Below are 9405 nucleotides of genomic sequence, written 5' to 3' on the forward strand. Positions count from 1 at the left end.
AGATCTACGGTCCGTGGGTCGGGTCACGGACCGTGGTCTATGTCAGTGGATCGAGACTTCCTTTACCCAGCCTCTGACACAAACTACGGTCGACCAGCATGAACCGTCATTCGATCCACGGTCCCTAGGTCTGACCGTAGATGAGGGTCAACAGCCAGTTAGCTAAAAATTGTTGATGGGTAAACTTCAGATAGTCATAACTCTTACCACAAAAGGAATTCTGTGTCCCATGACCTATGATATGATAGATAAGTGAATCCTCTTTTCAACCTACAGAGTTTGCTAAAATCTGACCTCCGAGTAAAAAGTTATGCTCGTTTTAGTGAAACCCTGTCGGGCAGACTCGATCGACGACTCCAATCGACGGACCGTCGATTGACCTACGGCCCATAGGTCCAGTCCGTCGATCACTCCGACAACAATTAAGTCAGGGGTCTTTTTGCCTTTTCCTATTTCGTTGGACCCCTAAGATACGTCATTTAGACCCCTAAATCATGAGGTTTTAGTCAGTTTAAGCCTATAAACATAACTAGAACTTATCCAAGTCAAATCATTAATCAAAACTTAGAAAATTAGAAGCAAGAGAAGAGAAAAAGGTCAAGAACCCTAGTTCAAGAACACAACAAGGTTCCATCAGTTTCAGCCCTGAAATCGAAAGATTTCTCCGTGGAATTCGTCACCAAGTATGTGGGATTTCACTAGTGGGTTCCTTTCGTTCATTAGTTCCCTAAAATTCAGTGAGATTCTTGATTCCCTTATTATGAATAGACCTAGGGTTTCTAGAATTACAACAGATCATCATCAATTAGTTACTAACATGTTCCAAATCAGATTATCATATTTTTCTGAGTTCATTGCATAAATTTCAGAACCCTAGCTATGTATTTCTTTAGTTCTTGAATTACACATACTAGGTCAGATATCTCAGTTATTCAGTTATACATGCCTCAGTTATTAATGCATCATTATCAGATTAATTGTTGCATTCTCAGTTTGCATGTTCAGTTCGAGCTATCCAGTAACTTACAAAAATTCAATCATAATAGGTTAATCACTTAATCTATTGGGAGTAGCATAATACCGAGTTGGACTACGATTCAGTGTACCCATATAGTCCCAGTACTACGAGCCACGTAGGTGTAAGTTCCCTCTGTGGGCAACATCAGTTTAGTGATCACGCCAGCATGCCTCTATACCTCTGGCAGGGTATATTGGGTCCTCTCGATGTGGCGTATACATCGGACTCCATATTTAGCTCAATTGGTTTTATGTCGGTTATTAGTAGCTCCCACAGTTCAGTCAGACTCTATTACATTGACCATATTTCAGTACAGTCAATATTCAGTCTCAACATGTTATAAATTTGGTCATTACATTCAGTTAGCTCAGTATTCAGTATCTATATCATGTTCAGATTATTTCATTGTTTTATTGCTTTGTTTAGTTATATGTTATTTCAACTTTACTCTATCTTGCATGCTCAGTACCTTTCAAGTACTGATGCATACGTGCGCTACATCTTCTCGTGATGTAGGTCCAGGTTCTGAGCATCCAGATCACGCTTAGATCGGTTCCTGATCTTCAGTTCAGCAGATTAGTAGTGGTGAGTCCTCATCCCTCGAGGACCAGAGACATGATATCCTTACTGCTTTTAGTCTTTAGTTTCAGTTTTGCTAGATCTAGTTGGGGCATGTCCCAACATTTCTAGTCAGTTTAGAGGCTTATTTTCAGACATAGTTAGATTCAGCTTGGTATTGAGTTAATATTTTCTTTGTATTAAACTCATCAGTTTTAATTCATCTCAGTTATAGTATATGGGTATTCCCCATCTTTTCATCTTATTTATGATTTAGCTTTCATATCAGTTTATTATATTTAGTATGCTCATGATCATGCTAGCAGGGTTAGCTTGGGATCACTTGTGGTCCTAGGTTCCGTGTCTGCGTCTCGGAGGTAGCTCGAGGCGTGACAAACTTGGTATCAAAGCATTAGGTTTAAGTGTCCTAGGAAGTCTGAAAAGCCGCACTAAGTAGAGTTATTTTCATGGGTGTGAAGTGCACCACATCTAATGAGAGGGAGGCTACGAGGTGTTTTCACTCTGTCGCGCCCCGTTTTACTCAAAACGGGTTCTGGTGCACGACCTAACAACTCTTTTGGGCTTTGGAGGGTTGAAGAGTCGCCACCTAACGAATTAAGGCGCGTTAGGGCACCTATCTAACCTAACTAAGTCTAGCTAAGGTCAAAGAACCAGAGATCAGGGTAAGGGTTCAAATTATCTTGAGGGGAAGGTGTTAGGCATCCCTCGAGGTCTACAAATGTGGGTCCCGGCCGTATCTCATGCAATATGTGGGGGTTACAAGTAGCATTTAAGGTCACTTCATTATTTGGTTATTTAATTAGCATGATTANAGATCAGGGTAAGTGTTCAAATTATCTTGAGGGGAAGGTGTTAGGCATCCCTCGAGGTCCACAAATGTGGGTCCCGGCCGTATCTCATGCAATATGTGGGGGTTACAAGTAGCATTTAAGGTCACTTCATTATTTGGTTATTTAATTAGCATGATTACTAGGTGATGAATAAATATTAAACAATTAAAATCAATTTATTTATTAATTTAATAAATTAAGCATGCAAAACTAGGTGATAACAACATTAAGTAATTAAGAGCACTTTAATTATTTTAATTAATTAGTTAAACATGCAACTAGGTGATAACATAATATTAAACAATTAAGAAAACTTTAGTTATTTTAATTAATTAATTGAGCATGCAAGACTAAGTGATAAGTCAACGAATAAATATTGAACAATAAGGAGATAAGCGAGGAGATAGAAATTACACAAATAGATAAGCAAACATTTTTTATTTTAATTAAACTACCCCAAATAAATGTAATTATTATAAACAAATAAAGGGACAAAGGAAAGGGAGACCTATGAAGGACTTTAGGATTAGCACTCGACTTTCTTTATTTCGGTCGGTTTCTCGTAGGGACAGACAAAACCAAAGTTTGTCATTTAGACCGAGTCGATGTCATCATCTCCATAGGGCCTAGACTACCCCTACCCCACCACCGCATGTTTTACGTCTCTACGAGGTGCCTATCGTCCCTACTTAAGGTCCAAGAGGCATTGGACTACTATTAGGGTGAAGTTAGACAAAGATAAAATCCTAATAGGCCCACCTAGACACCAAGTCAAACAAATAGGACAACATTTAGCACGTAAATCTCATATTGGCCTCTAAATTTTATTAGACATGCTAGCAAACACAAATAGAGTGAAAAGGTCGCATGCTTAGGTGTGTGAACATACAGATATGTATTGACAACATAATTATAACGATTTATTTTATGAATTTCAGAGGGGCAGAAAATTGATACAAGTGCAAAAATGATTTTAATTTTAAAAAGGGGCAGAACAATGATAACAGGTGCAGAAAAATGACGCAGTAGCATATCTATTATTAATGCAAAACATTTTTTTTTATTCCCAAACAGTTTATTAGATGCAGAAACTGATTTAGTATTTGATTTTAGGTGGCAAAATAATGCAGAGATTATTAATTCTAGCAAGATTTAATCGGCCAATCGATATTAGAACAGTTTAGCATGCTGGCAGTAGTTTATTGATTTTATTTAATTGACAAAAATACGCGTAACAAAAAGTTTCAGCTGTTATCATGCTAAGAGTTGTTTAATCTGGTTAGTTAACACAGTGATCTTAGTGAGTCCTAAATGCATGATTTCTAATTGTAAACATACTGAAAATATTATCAAAAACTATAGGCATGACATCTATTTCTTTTAAGCAACTTATTACACCCTATAGGCATGATATGTATCTAATATGTAACAAAGTTTAAACCTATTTGCTTAAATTCGACACCCAAATAACCAAAAAAAGTGTAACTCCTATAGGCATGGTATCTAAGTGTGCACACACTGAGAATGTCATCTAAACCTATATACATAATTTCTATATAAGACATATAAGTTTCAGAAACCTATAGACATGATTTCTAGATGTAAATAATGGAGTAAATTATTTACTAATTCCTAAACACATCAAAATTGCAAGAGACCTATAATTAAAGCTTAATTTATTAAGATCCTAACATTCGAATTACAGTTCCAGATTTTAGTGGCATGCTAACGATTTGATTAATAACCTACAAAATGGTATTTATCTGATATGTAATAAAGTTTAAACCTATACGCATGCTTTCTAATCTAAAAAAAACATATTGAAAATTACTTAGATCCTATAGGCATGCTTTCTATCTTTATTTTACTATGCTTATACTTTATATATGTAAGAGAACAAAAGTCATTTATCAGTGAGCAAGACATATTCACAACAGATTTATTTCAATTATTGACTATGCTTAAAGTAATTCCTATGGGCGTACTTTCTAGTTTACTTAGTAGATCGATTACTAAATAACATTTAAATAAATTAGTTCTCATACATAAGGTGGTCCAGAATCGACAAGGCGGGAGACATGTAAGAGATTTATTTTATATTATTATGTTAAAATGTCAAGGCATGCATTAATACAAATAAAATAAGCAAAATAAATAAACACCGGTAGATATTTAAACAAGAATTTAAGTGATCAATTAACCTAAATGGCAAATTAACAAACAATGAGCGGATAAACGATCACAACCTATGGGCATACTTTCTACACAGTTAAGTTGCAATAAAGTAAACATGTAGCATGTAGATCCCCTCCCCCCTTAGGCGATCCCCAAATATATATATATCATATATAGAGATATAGTGTTAGAGTTATACACAATATTACAAGCCAAAATAAAGAACAAATGAATAAAATATACAATATTAAAATAAGCTTAAATAATAGCTTCATCCGAAAATCTTCTAGGAGACTCTTCAACATCTTGAACTCTAAGTTCAAAACCTGCTAAATAGAATATACCAAAGGCAAGATCATAACTATATAGATAGCAACATAAAAGTTATTCGTAGCAAAACACACGAATTTTTTAAAACAAGTAGTAGAACATATAAGATCACACAATCATGCATAATGCAAAACAAAATTACGCTAGTGAAGAGAACTAACCAATTAGGCAGAAAATAATTATCAGCAATGCAGACGAACTTAATCCGATACTAGACCCGAACACAGCAATATCGAGTAAAAAGCACTTAGAATGTTCACCGGAATCTTGATTCTTTTAGGGAGTAGCGAGAGAGCAATATTTTATATATTCAAGAGTAAGGTGTGAGCGAATTAGGAGGTTCGAGTCTCTGAATAATGAAGGGGGAAGTCCTATTTATATTAGAAGAGGGGCATATATAAGGGAATTAAATATTTTAAGGAATCAAGCAATATAACATTTCCTTTATTAAAGAATAACTAAATCCGAATTTAACTTTTACCAATTATAAGAGCAGTTAAATAAGGCAAGGATATAATTAAAAGTTACACCTAATAAGGTAAGAACCGGCTAGCATGTATAAGGAAAGCAATAAACACCTAAGTAAAATAATTATTCATTGCTATATTACCATAAATGAATAAATAAGAATCTGTTAAGACGAGTATTAAGGCAATGGGATCAATTACAGCAATCTATCAATTTATATAAAATCAGCACTAGTATTTTATGGAAAAGAAATAATACAATCCTTACATTGATTTAAAGATTTACCATAATAGAAGCAAGAGTCTAGCCGATTATATCACATTAATCATGGGTAGAATAATCTAAGAAAAATTAAACCATACCTCAATAGCAAAGTAAATCTGAATAAGTAGATAATCAACCCAGCAATCAAGGGATTAATCAATTAGACAAACAGAAGGAAAATTAAGAGATTGATATAGTTGCGTACATATTGGCGATAAATCGGCATGCAGATTCAAGAGACACATATTCCAATGATCAGTTAGTTATTTTAGGAGGAAAACAAATATAGCTCTCAATTAGATACTGCTAAATCAAAGTTACGAGGCAGAATCAGGTTAAATGGAGTACTGACTTAACTATATATAAAATGAAGAAAATCGGTGAAACCCATCGATTAAAATTTAAAACCCATGCTTACTAAACCAACAAACTCCTCAGCTTTGAACACAGGCAGATTCATAGGCAAAACACAAGATTTTCATATTATTTAGAATAAGATTCACAATGATTACTAATTTTCATATAAAGTAAGCATGCATCTGAGAAAAAAAAATAAATCAAAATCACATTACAACTAAGAAAGAAGAATAAAATATCTAAATGATAAGATGATAATTTTTAAAGAATGTACCCGGACGGATCTGAATAGATCCGTCTGACCTTTATCTTTACCGGAGATCGATGTTGCTCACTTCGCCGGAGCTGCTGCCTGCGATGGAGCTGCTCGTTGCTGTTGATGCTTTCCTCGCTGGTTACTTGCCTGAAAAAGAGAAGAGAAGAGAGGGGAGAACAGGGGAGGCGGCCACTGATTTCCGTGGTGGCTTGCCGGCACTTCGTCGGGCGTTGCCGCTCCACCGGAGAAGAGGAGAGTGGGGCGACGTAGGGTCTCTCCAGTTTTCGCTGCTGCTGCTCGCTGGTTCTCGTTGGAGAAGACGGGTGAGAAGAGTAGAGAGAGACGACTGGGAGAGATAGAGAGGCGGCTGCCACCAGCAGGTGATGGCGATTGTCGCCGGAAAAAGAAGAGGAGGGAGGAGACGGCTGCCCTTCAAGGGAGAAGAGGATGAGTGAAAATGAATAGATTTAGGGTTAGGAGTTCATTAGATGTAAAATAGGAAAATAAGAGCATCAAATCCGAACCATTGATTTAAATTTGAATAGACGCATGTGATTTAATCTTGGATGATATGATTTAGACGGACGGCTACGATTAAAGGAGGATATTTGAGATCTGAAAAATTGAGATAAGAAAGGGCTAAAATTGCAATCAACTATATGGTTATAATTGAAATGACAATTGAATTAGGATGGCTAGAATTGCAAGGAATTAGAGTAAGATAGGCTAAGTTTCAAATGATTTTGAGGGAATTTAAAGAAATGCCATCAAATTAAAGTATTACAAAATATTATAACATTTTATATAATAAAAATCACTTAAACTTTAAAGCATTTGAAATAACATAATTATTTCGAGTTTTACTAATAATTTTTAAAAATATTTTAATAATGTTTACGATAATTTTTTATAAAGCATGCGTACTAAAATGTACATTTTTAGACAAAATCAATTAAAATTTTAGAACTAAAAAATATATTTTAAAATGCGTATTTAATCGGATAGCATTCCCAAAAAGGGTTAAAGGTCGGTCAAAATTGGGTGTCAACACACTCTCTTTGTTATTCATATCTTGCGTTGGTATGATCTTCTTTGTAATCCATCGTTATGCGCTAAAGATCATCCCTCCTCGTAGAACTTATGCCAGGAATGCAAACTCAGCTCCTCCAGTTCCGGATTAGGAAGTCTCAAATGCTGAATTCAGGAATGCCATTTAGATGTTGGATCAGAGTGTCGCTAACCAGAACAATTAGCAGGTTCCAGTTCCTACTAATAGAATGGTGGATCAGTGGCAGCTAGAGTTCAAGATTTTTTAAGGATGAATCCGCCTGAGTTTTAGGGTCACAATTTGGTGAAGACCCACATAACTTCATTGATGAGGTTAAGAAAATAATTGTAGTGATGCAAGTGACTGATAATGGTAGGGTTGAGTTGACATCCTAGAAGCTTATGAATGTGGCTCACATATGCTACACTCAGTGGAAAGATTCAGGGGCTACTTTATCATTCATGACTCCCTTTATAGTAGTAATCTTATATGTCAGTCCAGAAACTCTCTCAGAACCCTTCTCAGTCTCTACTCCAGTCGGTGACCCAGTTATAGCTAGATGGGTATACAGAAATTGCCCAGTCACAGTCTTTCAAAAAGTCACCTAGCAAATCTTGTAGAGTTAGAAATGGTAGACTTTGATGTCATTCTAGGCATGAATTGGTTACATTTTTGTTATGCCTCAGTCAATTGTAGAACTAGGATTGTTCGTTTTCAGTTTCCAGACGAACCAATCCTAGAATGGAAGGGTAGTAGCTTAGCGCCTATGGGTCGATTCATTTCTTACCTTAAGGCCAAAAAGATGATCTCTAAGGGTTATCTCTATCATCTAGTTCGGGTTAAGGATTCTAGCTCCGAAACACCAACTCTTGAGTCAGTCCATGTAGTCAATGAGTTTCCAAAAGTGTTTCCAGATGATCTTCCCGAAGTTCCTCTCGAAAGGGAAATTGACTTTGGAATTGATCTCGTTCCATATACCCATCCTATCTATATTCCTCCTTACAGAATGGCTCCAGCTGAGCTTAAGGAATTGAAAGAGCAGTTGATAGACCTTCTAGATAAGGGTTTCATCAGACCTAGTATTTCGCCATGGGGTGCACCAGTGTTGTTCGTAAAGAAGAAAGATGGTTCTCTCAGAATGTGCTTTGACTATAGGCAGTTGAACAAAGTCACAATCAAGAATAAATATCCCATCCCCAGGATTTATGACTTGTTCGACCAACTTTAGGGTGATAGTCATTTCTCAAAGAATGACCTCAGATCAGGTTATCATCAGCTTAGAGTAAGAGATAGTGACATTCTGAAGACAGCCTTCAGAACTCAGTATGGTCATTACGAATTTGTAGTTATGGCATTTGGACTAACCAATGCTCCTGCAGCTTTCATGGATTTGATGAACAGAGTGTTCAAGCAGTACTTGGACTTGTTCGTTATCGTCTTTATTGATGATATCCTCATTTACTCTAGGAATGAGGAAGAACATGTGAGTCATTTGAGAGTTGTTCTGCAAACTCTCAAAGATCGACAATTATTTGCAAAATTTAACAAGTGCGAGTTTTGGTTACAATCAGTTGCTTTCCGTGGACATATTGTGTCTAGTGAAGGAATTCAAGTAGATTCCCAGAACATAGAAGCAGTGAAACAATGGCCCAGACCTACCTCTGCTACAAATATCAGAAGTTTCTTGGGTTTAGCGGGCTATTACAAACGGTTCGTGGAAGGATTTTCATCCATAGCCTCACCATTGACTAGGTTGACTCAGAAAAAGGTTAAGTTCCAACGGTCAGATGATTGTGAGAAAAGCTTCACAAAATTGAAAACTAGGTTGACTACAACTCATGTCTTGACTCTACCAGAGGGTTCAGATGGTTATGTGATCTATTGTGATGCATCCAGGGTCGGCCTAGGTTATGTGTTGATGCAGCGAGGTAAGGTTATAGCTTATTCTTCTAGACAACTTAAGGTACATAAGAAGAATTATCCGACTCATGACCTCGAGCTTGTAGCAGTGGTGTTTGCACCCAAGATTTGGAGACACTACTTGTATGGTGTTCATGTAGATGTGTTCACAGACCATAAG

The sequence above is a fragment of the Solanum stenotomum genome, chromosome 8 (genome assembly GCF_019186545.1).
Source record: "Solanum stenotomum isolate F172 chromosome 8, ASM1918654v1, whole genome shotgun sequence".
Lineage (NCBI taxonomy): Eukaryota > Viridiplantae > Streptophyta > Magnoliopsida > Solanales > Solanaceae > Solanum > Solanum stenotomum.